At 40.2% G+C, this 17,475-nt stretch overlaps 1 long non-coding RNA gene across 2 annotated transcripts; it reads right to left on the bottom strand.

Moving 5' to 3' along the window:
• Positions 1-3,657: 3,657 nt before the first annotated feature.
• LOC128627491 (uncharacterized) lies at positions 3,658-16,320 on the bottom strand. Of its 2 annotated transcripts, XR_008391677.1 has the most exons (4): positions 16,264-16,320; positions 15,549-15,629; positions 5,414-5,520; positions 3,658-4,261 (listed from the first exon to the last, which is right to left on the bottom strand). It is a non-coding gene; the product is annotated as an uncharacterized LOC128627491 (long non-coding RNA). The 2 variants fall into 2 exon arrangements; XR_008391678.1 differs by lacking the exons at positions 3,658-4,261; positions 5,414-5,520 and adding an exon at positions 14,912-15,208.
• Between the last annotated feature and the right edge of the window lie 1,155 nt (positions 16,321-17,475).

Below are 17,475 nucleotides of genomic sequence, written 5' to 3'. Positions count from 1 at the left end.
TACTAATAAACATATAACAACATCAGAGAGTGATAAAACTAAAAGCAAATGTATTGGTGCAAGAATAGAAAGCCAAGGGCTGAGCAACTACTTTAGAGAGTACCATAAGGATGCCTCTCTAAGCAGAAGACATGAGAAAGGGGATCTTAGTGAAGTTGGGGATGAAGACAGTCTAAAATCTGGAGCAGTGCTTTTTAGCCTGGGGCTGTGGAGAGTAGCTCAGCAACAGCAATGCCCCAAGGAAGGATTGAGTTTGGGTTGGTCAAGGATCAGGGAGGAGGTCCGTGTGGCTGGAGTCGGGTGGGGGGAAGGGTAGGAAAGGCGATTGGAAAGGGCTCATCAAGTCAGATCATTTGTATCCATTTAGTCAGTGGCAAAGAGTTAGGAATTTATTTATCATTTTTTCTTTGAAATTATATTTAAAAATATATTTGGACTTTATTCAGTTACTGGAAGACACTGGAAAGTATTCAGCAGGAGAATAACTTGAACTGACTTAGATATTTACTTGGTTTGATTGGCTGGGCTGTGGGGAATTGACTGTAGGGGTAGCAAGAGCTCGGTAAGACTCCTCTGGCACCCCTGTCTCTCCTTGTCACGCAGCCTTAGATGTTTCTCAGGTGTGGCTCCAACCCTCCATCTTAGCAGCTCACTCTTTGGCCATCTACAGTGGCAGCCCCCTGCCTTACCTCTCCCACCTGACTCAAACGCAGGACTCTGCCGTCCTTCTGCTACCTCAGTGGGGCCTTTCTTTGCTGGTGCCTGACACCTGGGGAGCAACCCACACCCCACAGCCAATTTGCACTTAAGGGAATACACTCTACAGCCCCATCACCAAGGCACTGGAATATTCCAGAATCTTGGCTTATTTCTTACATTTGACTATCCTTGTTTTACAATGGACCTAGAATTTCAAGCTCTCTACAGTTTAATCCACTCAAGTTCAATGAGCATGCATATCAATCAGTTTGGTACTGGTATTAACTTTAGAAAAGTTGTAAATAGTGTAAATGTTCTTTCTTAAATTTCCACATCGAACAATCTTCATGAGTTGCACAAACCCACTAGATAATGGAGGAGACATTAGTTCCTGAAAAGTCTTGGAACTTTACCTTAATCCAAAGCTTGAAAGGCAAGTGGAAATATTACAGAAACATTCCAGTTGATTTTGCACAGGTCAAGGAAAACCACGTTTCTTCAAACATCTGTAAACATCATGTGCCTTATTTATTTACAACGCCAGATACGCGCAGGCTTCTGGTGGTGGTGGAATGCAGCTGACCTCAGAAGAATTTCTGGCTGCTCAGTTACACTTTGAAGTTGTTAAAATTTTCCAGAGCAAATATCCCAAATTTCTGATAACATGAGGTATAGTATGTACAGAAAATGCACTGAGTTAAGAGTCAAACTCTTGGAAACAGGACGCTAGCCTTAGTCATAAAAACTACTCCTATTTTCCCTGCTGAATGAAATGAAATTGGTAGAGGTGGGGTCTGGAGGCTTTGAAAGCAGGACAAGTGTTCCTCGTGACTTTCCTTGTGAACAGGGGCCTCAGATCAGCCTGCAGTGGACAGCAGAGAGATTCACGTTACCCCAGTGTGATAAATAATGAAACACAATGCGTAATTGTCAACAAGTTCTTAGAACCCACTCAGGCCTGAGCTACCGTGCAGAATGCATTACCTCAGGCTCCACGGGGTCATGAGGGAGGTAACCAAGTGTTGGGACAAGTAAATAGACATATTGTACTGAGCTCCTGTCTTTACAACAACCCCTGAGAAAAACTGGAATTCCATGTTACTTAGCTGCTTTTCCAGCTCTGTTGGGAAAGATTAAATGGTGTTAGCAAAACAGCTAGCTTGAGCTTGCTAATTCAGCTTTTTTTAATCTTACGGTTGAACCATAATACACCTGGCTATAGAATTCACTTTTGGAAGTAACATTTTATCGTTTATTCTTACTTAAAATATTCCTGTAATATTAAAAATGCTAAATGACATGTTAATATTTACAAAAGAGAGGTAATGACACAGAAGGCCCAATTATGTTGCAGATATAAAATCAGCAGGGATTCTGGTACCACAGGATGGAAGTGGAACTCAGCGCTTCTAATAAAACAGGTGTCAAACTCTCCTACTTTAGGGACCAATGAGATGCTGCTTCAGGACACCAAGGACTACAGTAACTCTAAGGACATCCCAAATTGTAGAAGCATGAGTGAAGACTGTCTCCTGTTACTCCTATCTGTTATTCAATGTCAAGGGCAATCTGGGCCCTAAAATGAATTAATGTCATTTCCCCAAATGCCTAACTAACTTCTTTTCCAGAGCAGTTTACAGTTTTGCCCATGTATCTGTATACATCAGTTGACAGGGCACCAGCTTACGAGGCAGAAGATACGAGTATGGCCTTGACCTACCAATGGCCAGTTGACTATGTGACCAAAGCCCTCAGCTCATTGCCCTATTTATTTAATATAATTCTCTACCCCCCCTTACCCCCTCAACATGCATTTTTTATTTCCTTGGCAGCAATGAATAAAACTTACAATTATTGTTATTTCTTATTTATTTACTATCTCTACTATTATCAAATAAATTACATAAGGGCAGAAAACATGCCTGTCTTGTTCAACTTAGGGTTCCCCAGGACCAAGCATTTATCTGATACAAAATAAAAATATAGTAAATATCTGTTGAATGAATGAGGGCATGAGTCTTTTATGAAGTAAATGTATAATTAAAATGAGTCATTGTCACTATTTACTCCTCAAAGAGATCTACTAATTCCAGAGAGAATAGCATGACTTTAAATGACATAACATTGGTTTCAGTATAGTGTAATACCACCTGGAAAGCTAACTTTTATCTGAGTTCACACAACTTCTCATGAATTGAGGAAATAAATTTGAACTCTCCACAACACAGTATCTTTTTGTCTCATATTTATAAGAAAATGTATCTGCATTCCTTTCTTATTAGAAATAAGACATTAAATTTTATTTCAATACCTCTTTGAAAAAGAAAGACAATAAAAACAATGACATTGAAATAGAGAACAGGGGGACAGTGACCAGAGGAGAGAGGGAAGGGAATTTCAGGGGAAAAAGGGGAAGGATTTACAGGAACTAGTATAAAGGACACATGGACAAGAACTAAGGGGGGTGGTAATGGGAGGGAGGTGGGTGGCACGGGGGCGTGGGCTGGGATGGGAGTAAAAGACAGAATACTGCAGTTGAAAAATAATTAAGTAAAAATAAATAAATAAATAAAAATACTAGCTGAAATATTTAAGCCACAGTTGTTAGTGCCTGGACTATTTCGAGAATTTCCTAAGAGTCTTAAATAATAAGACATGTCATCCAAAAAAATATTTTCAGTCCCTTTGGGAATTCACACTGTTTAGGGTTACATAATACTACTTCCATACATATGTAGCTTACTGCTAATAAACTGCACAAATGTCACCAGTTCAGCTAGACATTCTCAGAAGCAAACATAAATATAGAGATAGAAAAATAATTCTTTTGCCCAAACAACCCCAGCCAGATCCCATGCTTATCTGTGTTGAAAGACCAATTGCGTAAAAGAAGTTCCAACTTTTATTTTTAGGAGACTATGAGAAAAGCATCCAAAAGGACATCCAGGGGACATTTCTCGCATGTATTTATTTAAAATTGGCATTTCATTGCTTAAGCGTTCAGTTGTTTTGTGTAGTCTGGATAATATCATTCTGAGAGATGCCTATGAGAATTAGTTATAGTTTGTCATTAAAATCTAGTTCAGATCAATTCCATTTCATTCAGCAGACACATTGGTTGAGAGCTTCATAGGTGCTAAGCACTGCTTTGGACTCAGGGGAAGCACAAAGAAGCTTGCACTGTATTGGGAGAAAAAACACACACTTGATGTCATGACAGGAGTTTGTGCAACGTTGGAAGAAGGACAAAATGGTTTTGGAGGGCACAGGGAAAGGTCACCACCTCAACGCCACCCACCTGAGCAAGCAGGTTGAAAAACAAGTCCAGGGGCAAAGAGCCCCATCCTGCAGTCCTGAGGGCAGATCCTTATGGAGCCCTAGCTAGTCATTATAATCAGCAATCCCATTGTTTTCTCTTCATTTTAGGAAGCCAGTTTCAGTATTTAGATCTTCACATTTTCCCTTCTTGGGTTTTCCTTCCCTGTGTAGTCACGATATTTCCAACACATGCCAACAAATAACTTGACTATTCCCTTAAAGCTCCCACTTTTCACAAAAGGACCTGAAAGAACAGAACATATGTAGGAAAAAGAATTTTAATTTACCTTTGTTCTTCTTGTTGTTATTAGGTTGCTGTAAACTTCAGGGCAAATAAGTTCTGGACAATAACAGAAGTACATTACAAAGCCTCCATTCAGTTAGCCCTCTGGTCATTCAAATCTCCATCCTCCCCCCTCATGTGACTATTTTCTTCACCTGCTCTAAGCTTTGATCATTCTGTCTATTCCAAACCTACAATGTTTTGGTTATTTCTTAAGCTCCTAGAGAACAAATTAATGTAAATGAAACATAAAAAGAGCCTTTTTAACTAAATTTTCACACTTATCTCTAATGCTTACCTTTCATAAAAACTATGATCAAGATATTCCTGACTCTTGGTGTTTTGCACAGCTACAGCTACCAGTAGTAACAGCAAGAAGACTGAGAAGAGTAGCCAGTGATTCGGGGTTGTGAAGTACTGGGAGGACTGTTTTAAAAAGAAGATATACAAATCTTTTTGTGTCTGTGGACGAGTGCATTTTTCAGAGGAGAGATGCATTGCTCTCATCCTGAGTCAGGGATGTCTAAGGCAGAGGGAAAAAGGTTAAGAATCATTTGATCAGAAATAACAGTGATACATAAATAAGGGCACTTAAGCAGGTGAATTGTCATAAAGCTAGTCCATCTCTCATTAAATTCTCCTTCCAGTTTCAATTCTTATTTATTTTTCTCTCTCTGATTTTAGCCCTTTGTCCTCTACCATTCATGAGAACCAGTCCAGAAACCAAATGAAGTTAAGAAATCACCAGGCATGAGGGGTATTGCCAAATCTCTGTGACTTACAAGTAGTGATGGAGGACGACAGGAGCAAGCTGAGTATAGGAGGGGCTGTATTATCCATGCTCATCGTCTCCCTCAGTAGCCCAATAATTAGGGAGTCCTGTGGAGGATAATGCACTCTGGCCTCCTCACCTCCACATTCCCCTCCTCTCCCAAACAATGCTTTGCCAGCACAGAGACTGCGCCATCTTGTAAATCCACATCCGACACCACACCCCACTCAAAGTGCTCAGATCAGATGGGACATGGGAGTAAAAAGTCAGTGGTGTTTTGGAAAACACACTAGGACACAAACTTTTCCATTTCCATGAAGTTCTTCCTTCACAGCACTCACCTGAGGATGACTCACTGCTCAAAACTCCTGTAGAGCGTCTTCAGATCTGGTTTAGCTTCCTCAGTATGAAGCAGAGGTTCACGATGTTGCCTGCCGTTTGCAAGAACCTGGGGAAAATTAAAAAGTACTGATACCAATATTTCAACATGAAGAGTCTGATTCAATTTGGCTAAAGCAATGGCTCTTACTCTGGGCCATGCATCAGAATCACCTGCAGGTATTTGTAAAGATACAAATACCTGTTCTCTAACTCTAGACAACTAAATATGAATCTCTGGAGGGGAGATCTATACAACTGAATTTCAAAACCTTTTCACGCGAGTCAAATATATAACAAGGGGTTCAGATTCACTACTCGGCTTTCACATTTCATCATTGGTCCAAAATATTAATAGCCTGCTTTATTCAATAAGAGGACTTCTGCATGGATCTTAGCCTTTTCCAAAAACTGAATCTGCCCCTTAGAATTTTTTAAAAATGTGTCACAAACCCTAGCAATACAGTGAAAACCAAAAGGTGACCTTACCGTGAATCCATTTACAATCCTTTTGATTTCCTTTGAGGGCCAATACTCCAGGTATTCTAAGTAGATAATCCTGGAAAACAGGCATCCTATTCATGGACACTGCCAAAATATATGGTTTCTTCCACGTGAAAGAAAGAGTGGAAGTTCATCCACTAACCAGTTCATCCCGAATTCCTGACTAGCAAATAAAAATAAGAGCTAGTAATTATTGAATGATTATAATGTGCATAAGTTTCTCTGAGAACTTTATGTGCATAGCTTTATTTTCACAACTTTTTCCTGGAATAGTGTTATTATTTCCCAATTACAGACTGAGAAAACAAGGCTCAGAGAACTGAAATGATAGTTCTGCTTATCAGTTTCATAGAACTTTGATGCCAAAGGAACATGACAAATTACTGCATGGCACTGAGTATCAAGGCAAAACCAATTTGTGATCTTTATGATCATAAATTACCTTCATAATTACGATCTTTATGGCTATCAGTGCCAAGACTTTACTGTTTGCATTCTAGTGAGTATGTTAAAACACCAGTCTGTGAACTATTTCTTGTATCATGTCAATCCTTTGCCTTTCAAACCTCAAAGTCTATGGTAAGAACATTTCTTCTCAAAGTACATTTTCTTGATTCTTTCAGTGGGGCTGCTTAAGCTGAAGTTCAAAGAAAACAGACAGTGACTCAAAATTTCTACAGAATAGTACATTCATGGTTGAAGAAAAAACACACACTCTGTAGTAACAAAATTCATTGTTCAATGATTTCTCAATATTGTATTATTATAGTTGAATATATGTTGATTGATAAAAGTTTCACTCAAATCACAAAGACACTGTTAATAGGCAGAATAATGTACCCCACAAAGATGCCCATGCCTCATCCCTGGTACCAATGCATATGTAACCTTACATGGCAAAAGAGAAGGACCTTCAGGTGGCAAATTATCCTGAATTATCTGAGTGGACTAAACCTATTCACATGAGTCATCAAAGAAAAGAGAAGAAGGGGTCAGACAGGTGTGGCTTGAAAAAGAGTCTACTCGCTTTTATTGATTTTAAAGATCAAGGAAGAGGAACATGAGCTAGTTAAGGTAAGAAAGTAATGTTCTCTTACAGCCTCCAGAAGAAAACTCAGTTCTGCTGACACCAGTTAGACCTGTTTTTGACTTGTGATTTAGTGTACATTAATAAATTTGTGCCAATTTAAGCCACTAAATTTGTGGTAATTTAGTATGACAGCAATAAAACTCTAATAGATACAGCCCATTAAATCACCTTTAATTGTGGAAGAAGTATCACCATGCCTTCAACTCTAAGTGGACAAAATGTATCATTTTTCAAGAGTAAATATATCTCTGTCATTGCTTATGATTTTTTAAAATTATATGCTACTCTTTATATTTACTTAATAGTATCACCAATAGTAATGTTGATGGTTATATTGTAATCTGTTTAAATTCAGTCACTATTTGAATTTCAACTGTTAATTAAATAAATGTTTACCAGGGGTCTGCCCTTGCATTTCAGTAGATATTAAATAAAGATTTCTTACCTTTAATTAAATATTCTAGCTATGACTGTTGCATGTTTATTACCATATTTTTCAGACTATAAGATGCAATTTTCCCCCTAGTCTGAATGTAGCTTACTTGGATTGCTGTGGATGGGGAGTGGCAGTGGAATGGGGTCACAGGTTATTAAATACGTTACCATTTTTTGCTGTGAACTTTTTTCCTATTTTCCTCCTCTAAAACTTAGGTGCCTCTTATGGTCCAGTGCATCTTATAGTCCTAAAAATACAGTAGTTTATTCATCTTAAATCCTTATTTAAAATAAGCATATACGTTATAAGTAAAATAAACTTATTTTATACCATTGATAAATTTTGAAATATAATAAAAATGCAACAAGATTTTGAAGTAAACGTTTAATAAAATGTACTATGACCACTGTTAAATATTAGTATGGCAAATGATATCTAAAAAATAAGGTGAAATAGGCAGAATTGTGGATAGGGGCAGGGTCAGCTGTGCATTGATATTGGGTGACGGGTGCCTGGAGGCTTGTTATAACCTACCTGCTTTTGTGTGAGTATGAAATTCTCCATGATAAGAAGTTTGTTTTAAAAAGACTGCACATTAGACTTCAGGCCAAGATGGAGGCACAGGTAGGTACACTGCACCTCCTTACATAACCAAAAGAAGGACAACAACAAATTTACTTTGTTTTTGTTTTGTTTTTAAATTTTAGTTTATTTTTAATATAGTTTATTGATTATGCTATTACAGTTGTTCTATTCCCCCTCTTCATTCCCCTCCACCCTGCACATCCCCTCCCCACCATTACCCCCCCTTTAGTTTATGACCACATGTCTCAAGTTCTTTAGCTTCTACATTTCCCATACTATTCTTGCTCTCCCCCCTGTCTATTTTCTACCTACCATTTATGCTACTTATTCTCTATCCCTTTTCCCCATCTCTCCTCTTCCCACTCCCCTGTTGCTGTCCTTCCATGTGATCCCCATTTTTGTGGTTCTGTTCCTGTTCTAGTTGTTTGCTTAGTCGGAAAACAAAAAACAACCAGAACTGCTAGAAAATCAAATTGTATGGAAGTCTGACAACCAAGGAATTAAAGAAGAAACATTCATACAGACCTGTAGGAAGGGTGGAGAAGGGCAGCCTTCAGAGAGGACTCGAGGCAAGGCAGCAGCTGGAGGAGTCCCACATTTGCTGTGCATATACCAGGAGAAACAACTGGGGAGCAAGACAGACCACATAACCCAGGGTTCCAGTGTGGGGAAAGAAAGCCTCAAAATCCTCAACTGAAAAAACCTGTGGGTGTTGTGGCAGCAGGAGAAACTCCCAACCTCACAAGAGAATTCATTTGAGAAACCCACAGGGTCATAAAGCATACACAAAACCACCTGTTGGGAACCGCTCTGCCTGGTTTCAGGAGTTGTAACTGCCCCCCATGGATAAGGCTGAGTGAGCCACCTCCAGACTGTGAGCCACTAAGGAGGCAAAGCTTATCTCTGGCAGCAGCACTGTTTCTGCTTCATCCCCTGCCCCCAATGCTCGGTTGGTTAGTCAGAGATGGATATGACCCCTCAGAGGAGGGGCAACCTAAGCCAGATGTGATCACTTGGGAGGCCCTCAAGAAAGGGCTCAGGGGGCTGCAGCAAAGAGGGAGTGATGGACCCTCGACCCCTGGCTATTCTGACATAGCCTGAGTCCCCATTTCCATCTGAGAGAAGTATTTCCTGGCTCTAATCCACTTAAGCTGAAAAACCTATGACTGGGAAGGCAGTGCAGCCCTTTGCCAGCTAGAGCGGGTTCTGGGTGATCAGGCCTAAGAAAGAATATCTAAAATCCTGTGAAACCTTTGTTTAGAATGCTCTCATTTAAATAATAAGGGTCTAAGCAAGAAGTGTGTTCCTCAAAGTTTTATGGCTCTTTAGCTATCTGACCCTGACTGAGAATAAGCCCTCATAGTTCTTTGAATGCTATCTATTGTTTGATCCTTACCTATATTCTTGTGCAAAATGAACCCAATAAAAGCCCATTGAGGAGAAGGCTCTTGGTCCTTCTCCTGTGAGAGATTGACCACCTCTCCTCCTCAAGCAGATCATGTCTTGGTAGTTTCATTTTCATCCGTGGTGGACGGGGGCGACTTGCTGGCAAAGTTGCCCCCACAACCACCCACCTGGGAATCAGCACCAGAAGGACCCATTTTGCTTGTGGGTAGTGGAGGAGGTGACTGAAAGCCTGCTGAGTGTTGAGCAAGCAGAATTGTTCCCTCTCAGACCCCTCCCCCACATACAGCACCACAATGCAGTGACCTCGGTTCCTCCACCCTGGTGATTACCTAATGCTCCTCCCCTTATTAACAGGCACACTAAGACAAAAAATATGGCCCAAATGAAAGAACAAATTAAAACTCCAGAAAAAAAATACAACTAAGCAATGAAGAGATAGCCAACCTATCAGATGCACAGTTCAAAACACTGGTAATTAGGATGCTTACAAAACTGGTTGAGTATGGTAACAAAATAAAGGAAAAAGTGAAGGCTATAAAAAGTAAAATAAAGGAAAATGCACAGGGTACCAACAGTGATGGGAAGGGAACTGGAACTCAAATCAATGGTTTGGACTAGAAGGAAGAAATCAACATTCAACCAGAACAGAAGAATTCAAAAAAATGAGGAGAGGCTTAGGAACCTCCAGGACAACTTTAAACATTCCAACATCCAAATCATAGGGGTGCCAGAAGGAGAAGAGGAAGAGCAAAAAGTTGAAAACTTATTTGAAAAATAATGAAGGAGAACTAGCAAATAGAATTTGCTAGTTCCTTCTCCAATATGGCAATGGAAATAGACTTTCAGTAAGTCCAGGAAGCTCAGGCACTCCCAAAGAAGTTGGACGCAAGGAAGCACATACTAAGGCACCTCATAATCACATTACCCAAAATTAAAGATAAGAAGAGAATCTTAAAAGCAGCAAGAGAAAAGGAGACAGTAACCTACAAAGGAGTTCCTATAAGACTATCAGCTGATTTCTGAAATGACACCTTACAGAGAAGAAGGGGCTGGAAAGAAGTATTCAAAGTCATGAAAGGCAAGGACCTACCTGCAAGATTACTCTATGAGGCAAAACTATCATGTAGAATGGAGGAGCCGATAAAGTGCTTCCCAGATAAGGTCAAGTTAAAGGAGTTCATCATTACCAAACTCTTGTTATATGAAATGTTAAAGAGACTTATCTAAGAAAAAGAAGACAATCAGAAATATGAACAGTAAAATGACAATAAACTCACAACTATCAACAACTGAACCTAAAAAAACTCCAACAAACTAAGCAAACAACTAAAACAGAAACAGAATCACAGAAATAGAGATCCCATGGAGGGTTATCAGTGGGGGAGAGGAGAGGGGGGAAAGGGCAAAAAGGTACAGGGAAAAAGAAGCATAAATGGTAGGTAGAAAATAGACAGGGTGAGGTTAAGAATAGTATAGGAAATGGAGAAGCAAAAAAATTGTATGTATGACCCATGGACCTGAACTAAGGTGTGGGGGGGATGCAGGTGAAAAGAGGATGCAGGGCAGAGAAAGGAGGATGCAGGTGCAGGGAAAAGTTGGACAACTATAATAGCATAATCAATAAAGTATATTTAAAAGAAAAAATAAAAAGACTGCACATTAAAAATGCAGTCCACATATACTTTTCCTTAAAGTCAATTTAAAGGGCAGTTGGTAACAACTTTTTTTTTCCTACGAATTGACTCTTTCTTCTGTTCTCTTCCTTTCCTTTTACCTGTTCCTGCTGCTCCACTTGAAACATTTGTTACTCGGTCCCTAAATCCTTGCGGTCAATTCCTCCCTTATACCCTTTACCACAACCTATCCCCAAATTTGCTCCTTTTCCCACTAGCATGCTCTTCCTTATGCCAGTATAATGCCTGTAAGTTTTTCAGGACATCTTGGACATAAATTCCTCTGCCCTATTTTTAAAGGTTTCCACTCTGTGGCCCAAGCTATTTAACTTCTCCTCTCTCTAACCTGACAAATACTAAAAGGTCCAGTCTCCTCATTCCGCAGAAGATGCCATGTTCATACTTGTGTCCATGGATTGCCCTTCTCCCCTTGATGAATCCCAATTCTCCCAGTCTTTTAAGATTGATTTACTTCCTTGAATATTTGTTTTATTTTAAAATATTGAAATAAATTGATTATAAAAGATATATAAATATTCAGGGTAGGGCAAGAGTAGGTTTCCAGTTGTGAATATGCAAAACAGTTTCTTGTACTATAATTTATTATTATATTATTTTCCATACGAATAACTGTAAACCTACATTTGCCTCCTATTTGTGTATCTTAATCTCAAAAAATACATATATAGTACACATATTTTTCATCTTTTTTTTAAAAGATTGTATTTGTTTACTTGTAGAAAGAGGGAAAGGGAGGGAAAAAGAGAGGGAGAGAAACATCAATGTGTGAGAGACATTGGTTGCCTCTCATGAGGCCCCCACCTGGGTGGGGACCTGGCCTGAAACCCAGGCATGTGCCCTGACTGCAGCCTTCCAGTTCACAGGCCCACACTCAGCCCACCGAACCACACCAGCCAGGGCTGTATCATATACATATTTTTCATCTTCATAGGCCTGTGGTGTTTTCTTAATTGGAATCACTTAAGAGTGTCAATTTCTTAAGAAATGATCATTTGAATACTCGAAATGAAAGAAGCTACTAAAGTTCCTTGCTTCCTCGAATCTAGTTTTTGTCATTAGAGCTAAGCCACATTTGATAAATTCTATCCTTTTGAGGTGTTGCTTAAGATTGCGGTTTACTTTTTGGATGTTTCAAAAGTATCTCTAAGGATAAACAACCAAATAATAAAGATGATGAAAAATACAAGATGGGTGTTCTTTCTTTCTCTTACAGTGGGAATCCAGTGTGTTTCTGAGATGTCTTTGTGTGCTGAGGACGCAGGCAGCCTAGAGAGCAGCATCCAGGGGCCATTGTCCCTTGTGCAGAGCTTTCCATAAAGCCTTGTCTGGGTTAACCTCAAAGGAATGTACTTTGCCTAGAGGCCAGACTCTGCAGCACATCCATGAAAATCAGCAGCGCAGCGTAGTATACAATCTATACTTGAATCTACAGAGCCATACAAGGACCCCTTGATGGGATAAACAATGTGTTAGGTCCAGGGCATCATGAGATGAAGGGTACAATTGGATTTCTACTTGAAAACTTAATCACATTATCTAATAAATGGCCTCTATCCTCATCAAAGAATTTGGGTTCATCCAGAATATTTCTACCCCCCCAAACACTAAATACTATAGTGTTTTAATTGCTATGGCGTTAAATCAGCTTTCTGCATGTGAGTTTTACCACCTCATTTGCTTTTCTGGGGGACTTGGTGACTCACATATAGGAAGATCTAGCAAACTTTGTGAATAACCTCAGAATCTATGTGTGAGTAGGTCACTGGGAAAACCTCTGTGGCGTCCTGGAGTGACCTCTACACGTAACTGGATGAGCTCCTCCCTTGCACCATGAAGCTCCTCTCCCTGTTCTCCCTTCTACCTCCGGCTTCTCATTCCACTCCTTTACACTGTTTGCTTGGGGTTTTTTTATGCAGTTTTTGACGTGTGCCCAACAAACTCTCTCACTACTTACTTTCAATTACTTTTCCATTTCGTTCAGCTACCGGGCCCCCCGTTTTCTCCCAAGCAGCTACTTCCTGGTATTATTCCCAGCAGTGTCCTTCCTTGGGCTCCTCCGGTACACTCTGGGACCCTCCACCTGCCTCTCAGAACACCAGCTTCTGATGGTGAGGATGTGGAGCAACATGAACTCTCATTCATTGCTAAAATGGATGCAAAAATGAAAAATGGCACAGCTGTTTTGGAAGGCAATTTGAGCAAACATTCCCCTACCATATGATTTATCAATCTCAATCTTTGGTATTTACCCGAATGAGTTGAAAATTTATATCCATACAAAAACCTATAGCAGACTAATTTCTAATTGCCAAAACATAGGAACAACTAAAATGTCCTTCAGGAGGTGAACAGGTAAACAAACTGCTACAATGGATACGTTATTCAGTGATAAAAAGAACCATCGAGCTATGGAAAGCCATGGAGGAACTTTAAATGCATTTTGCAAACTGAAAGAAAGCTGCATACTGTGTGATTCCAACTATTTGACACTCTGGAAAAGGCAAACCCATGGAGACACTAAAAAAGAGCCATCCTGGCCCTGGATGGTGTAGTTCAGTGGATTGATCACGGGCCTGGAACCAAAGGATGGCAGTTCAATTCCCAGTCAGGGCACATGCCCGGGTTGCAGGCCAGTTTCCAGCAGAGGACACAGGAGAGGCAACCATACACTGATATTTCTCTCCCTCTCTCCTTTCCCTCTAAAGATAAATAAATAAAATCTTTAAAAAAATAAAGAAAAAGATCCACCCCTGGTTGCCAGTGGCTGGAGGAAGAGGAAGGAGCGGGTGTAGCACAGAGGGTGTTGAGGCAGGAAAGCTAGTCCGTATGATACATTTGTCAAAATCCATAGAATGTGCAAGGCCGAGTGAGCCCTAATGTAAACTATAAACTTTGGTTGCTAACATGTCAGTGTATGTGCGTGGACTGTAACAAGCGTGCTAGCCTGGTGGAGGGTGACGGCGGGGAGGCGGTGTGGAGAGGAGGCAATATGTGAGCACTTTCAGCTCAATTTTGCTGTGAACCTAAAACTGCTCTAAAAAAATGATAAATGGTAAAAATGAAAATGGTCTACTAATTTTTTTTAACTTTTAAAAATCCACTCTGATCGCTACAGCAGAGAGCTGCTTACCACCACAGGGAAACCGGAGTAGCCACGCCTGCAGTCCACCTAGAATGGATCGTCTTCCACAGCAGGGCACCCAGGGCTGGTCTCCGGGTCCCCACTGGACCCCTTTGCTCTCTCTCACCTTCCCACCCCGACTACACTCTGACTTCTCTTAAAATTTCCTACTACATCTCCTTTCACTCCAAATATATTCCCTGAGAAAATACAATAGGTAAGATTTGGCAACAACTTTTCTCACGGGTAAGCTCTGAAGGCACCAACATCTGTTTCTCCTCCACCCCCTCATTCCTTCTGTCTGCGTGGAATGGGGGTCCTTCCTTCTATTCAGGTTAATCCCTCATTGGGGTGCTTTAGGTTCCCAACCCCTTTGCCCCCAGCAGCCACACCCTATCACTCCTATATATCATTTTACTGAATCCTTTGGTTTTTTCTCTCAGCATAGACATGCTCAAATCTTTCCCATATTAAAGGAAATTCTCCCTTTATTTCATTGTTCTTTCATTTATTGGTAAGCTACAAGCACCATTTGGCTGTAGCGGTCAGGACATGTTAGTGACAAGTGAATGAAAACCCAACTTGCACTGATTTATTAAAAGGGAAATTTATTTGCTCCTAGAACCCAAGGAAGTGGTCAACCCCCAAAGTGTGAGAAGAAAAGAGATTGGGCCAATACTCAGGAACCATCAGTCTCATTTGTTGCCTGGATTCTCTCCCCATCCTGTGGATGAATCTCCACCATCTGATGTTGAGATTCTCTCTCAACATCAACCTGCATTTGGCTTTATTTTCTCTTAATACAATTGAGCTTTCTTCACATGTTAAGAAACCAGGTCCTGAATTTCAGCACATACAGCTCTTATCATCTTAACAAGCGGAGGGACTCAGCTTTGTTCTCTGAAACTCACATTAAAATTCCTGGAAAAGGAGAGAGTGACAGAAGGAAGTCAGGACAGGCAGAGTCTCAGACGGATGGCAGTGCAGCTCTGAGAAAGTGTCGGCCAGCCCACCAGGGAGCTGCAAGGCAGCCACAGAAGGGCTGCATTGCATTGCCTGGTGCTACAGAGAGCTTCGTGCTGGCCAGTGGCCAGCCACACTCTCTGGGCAGTGTTCCCTCCCTAATGGCAGCTGTCCAGAAAGAGGGCAGCACCAGTTCAAACATGATTGGCAGATCCTAACGCTGCTGCCGCTGGAGGCTGCCACCTAAATACCTTCCTCGTCTCAGGTTTTCTCTTGAAGAGAAATGGAAGTGACACACCTGTGTGGCTGCGCCCTCTGTAATACTGTAGACAGCATAATATTGGCACTTGTTCACTGGTCTTCCTCCTCCGTTAAGTGCCTTAAAATAATAAAAAAAAATTTTAAAACAAGTGATAAACTCAGAAGGCATTAATTTAATTAATCTTGTTCATTTTTGACACAGGTAGACATTCCCTTATTTATCTCTGCATCTCCAGATGTGCGCTCAGTGTGTGCTAAATAAATGAGTGAATGACGGACCCAGTGAAGAACAGCGTGCCAATCTCCATGTCTTATCTCCAAAAGTAGATTTTTTAGCTTTGTGAGAACACGATAAATGATTTTTAAAAGCATATTTTCTTCCCTGATGTCCACTAGCATCAACTTCATCTCACATACTATCTGGCTGTGGGTTTGTCAGCAGCAGAGATGTGACTGTCACATGCCCTGAGCTTGTGACATGCCCTGAGCTTGAACAAAAGAAACCAGAACATCAATATTCTTATAATAAAGATATCAAGCCCCTGTAGACAGAGCAAAAAGCTATTCTAAACCTTCATTTCAATTTTCAATATACTTGATAGTCTTGCTAAGCTCCCACTTCACTGAGAAGATAGTATATCACATGTGAACATCAGATTCATTAATTACTACTTATTTTCAAAGCTCCTGAAAAACCACTAATATGTAAAGGCATGGAAAATTGCAGAAACATCAGGTTTGGAGCACCTTACCACGTACGAAGGCCTGCACTCTGTGTTTATCCCCATGCTTCAGGATGGATATGGGCCTCAGGGAGGACATGTGGGTATCTAAGGCCAAGTTCAATCCTATTTTTAGAGCAGAGATTTGAAGCCAAATTTTTTTGACTACCAAACCCAAACATGTTATTCCCACAGCACCATTGATTCTAGCTTTAAAAATCCTACTTGAGCCCCAAAGAAATCTAGTTCAACCCAAAAACAAACTCTCTTGCACTTCTCTAGAGGAATCTTGTCTAGCATATCAGAGACTTTAGGAAGAATTAGTCTGGTTGGTCCCTGAAAGCAAACTTGTTTCAGTGAGACTTGCAAGACATCATTAAGTAGTCTAGGTAAGGCTTACATGTTTTTAGGAAAAAAGCAGTTAAGTCTTCTCTCACAATTAGTACGCACCCCACTTTAATTGCTATTAAGAAAGTTAAAAGTTCACCAGATATGTATGACTGGGATGTGTTGAAAATGTTTTATAAAGCTAAAAATGAATTTGATATATCTCTAAAAGTTTAGGGGGTTGTTCAATCAGAAGTACAGTAAAAACCAACCCCTTTATTTTTGCATGAATACAGAGACAATATAAAATCAATAAAGCTTTCATTAATGTTGTTATTAATATACACCCCCAGTTTAAATACACTTTCTCTAATTGGTTATTCTTGGAGTTGTGAGCAATGTTGACTTCAATAAAATGTCTTTTTCTTTAGAAAGTTTAATTAAATGAAGGCTTTTTAAGAATAGTGTTAGATTATGTTCTCCATCCTGTATAGGACTTATTTGGATTTTTTTCTTAAGTAAATGCTTGCTTTAAAAAACCATTTTAACCCTTTCAAGTGTGGAAATAAATCATTTGTATAAACTTGAAACTGCCTAGTGTGAGTCTTCTGGAAAAAAACAATGGCGGTTCAACAATGGAAGTGAGGGTGGGCGCACCAACTGTTAAAAATACATCACCAATAACGTCAGTGTATTTCCCTTGTCTTTCCCACACCTCTCTCTGGGGAAATAGAAACTCTGTTACAGGCTAACTTGAATTCCTGTCATTGTGCTCTACACATCAGTCTTTTCTACTCTCAGGCTCAAGGCCTGTGGCTGAGGTTATCACCTACGGCTTCACACCCAGTCACTGACATAGCATTAAAATCAACGGGAAGTTTTTTTTTTCCCCCTTTGCTTATATAGAAGATGCAA

The sequence above is a fragment of the Artibeus jamaicensis genome, unplaced genomic scaffold (genome assembly GCF_021234435.1).
Source record: "Artibeus jamaicensis isolate MK-2021 breed Jamaican fruit bat unplaced genomic scaffold, CSHL_Jam_final contig_415, whole genome shotgun sequence".
Classification (NCBI taxonomy): Eukaryota; Metazoa; Chordata; class Mammalia; order Chiroptera; family Phyllostomidae; genus Artibeus; species Artibeus jamaicensis.
The sequence above is the reverse complement of the archived record's forward strand: the minus strand, read 5'-3'. Positions and strand labels throughout refer to the sequence as shown.